The 1,486-nt window shown below is 29.3% G+C and overlaps 1 protein-coding gene across 1 annotated transcript in view; it reads right to left on the bottom strand.

Annotated features, from left to right (window-relative positions):
* Positions 1 to 1,486, bottom strand: part of LOC108971484 (UPF0769 protein CG18675) — a 7,278-nt gene that overhangs the window by 2,028 nt on the left and 3,764 nt on the right. The window lies entirely within an intron of this gene.

The raw sequence follows: 1,486 nt of genomic DNA, 5'->3' as shown, positions 1-1,486 counted from the left end.
TATGTATGACAGTTATGTGCTATAGTGGTCCGATTTCCAAAATGTGTTCAGCGATTGTAGCGCTGCCTAAACAATTTATGCCAAATTATACTTTATATGGTACCCTACGTTTCCTGCTGGATGTTAAAAACTTCGTCGTAAGCTTAATATACCCTTTAAAGGGTAGAAAATAAATAAAACGCAAAAGAATTTGAGAATGTAATATGAAAATGAATGCACAAAATTGACTGACTCGTGTTCTCAGGTTCCCAGACTATAGTTTCCGGGTGATTGAAAGGTCTTCGAGACTGACTCGTGTTCCCAGACTTTTGTTACCGAAAATAGGTTTTTTCGATAATGAGCTACAAAAGCCTTCGTGTGTAAGCCCAGTCTAAGCCARCMYATATGTAAATATGTATGTATTGTGTATGTGAGCATATAAATATGTACAATGGCGTYGTGTGAACACAGCCCTGAGCAACGAAGTAAGCAAGATACCAACAATTTGGTAAGTTAAAAGTTTAACTGCTAAAAATGTAAAATGAAGAAAGTCTATAACTCTAAGTGGTAAACAGTCGYAAATCAGCAAATGAACGGATATTACAAGTGTATGATCGAACTACCATATACCCGTACTACCGTTGTATGTATGTGTRTAGGCATTTATGTGCATTTAATCAAATGTTAACGCGAAGCTAATGCAAAAATCAACAATCACTCAGTCTGTTTTATGGAATTCAATCTACTTATTATTATACACAACAACAAAAAACAAAAAAAAACCTATGAATTTATATATATGGTATATAAAACAAAAACTTTGAGTAAAAATATTTGAACATATACAAGTTTTAGTAAAAACCATTTACGACATTATACAAAGAGGAGAATGGGTTTACTAGAAAATTATAAACTTATTTACTGTAAATATATCATTTATTTACATAAGCATATTTAACTATACTTTATGTAACTATGTAGCTAACGGTAAAATTTATTGTGGTATTTATGAGATATATATCTGTATATATATAAATATATATGTATGTATATGTATATATTATGGCTGATTTATACTTTCTAGAAACGCACTTTATGAAGCATTTATGCACCAAAAAAATTATGAGCTAAARAACTAAACTATACACTCGTTAGATTTTGACTAAGGCTATTTGTATGCATTTGATTTGAAAATCAARATAACTGTCATGTTATAAATATTTGCCTTATTTGTTAGTTGTAAGATCATGAGTAGCATCGACTTTCCTCATACTCATAAAGACTTCTTTACTCATTTTATACAGGTATGTAACCAACAGGGTTAAACTAATATTTAAATTAAAATTTTGTATTTCATAATTCCAAAAATTCCAATTCAAAATAATTTTCAAAGCACTTCTAAACCCAAACATCAGATTAAAAAATTAAAATTCAATTAAAAAAAAAATAATTCCGAAAACTGGTTTGAAAATTAAAATTATATTTTCAAACGGTAATTTCGGACAGA

Source organism: Bactrocera latifrons, unplaced genomic scaffold, assembly GCF_001853355.1.
Source record: "Bactrocera latifrons isolate USDA-ARS-PBARC rearing strain unplaced genomic scaffold, ASM185335v1 scaffold_346, whole genome shotgun sequence".
Lineage (NCBI taxonomy): Eukaryota > Metazoa > Arthropoda > Insecta > Diptera > Tephritidae > Bactrocera > Bactrocera latifrons.
This window is presented reverse-complemented; position numbering and strand designations above follow the sequence as displayed.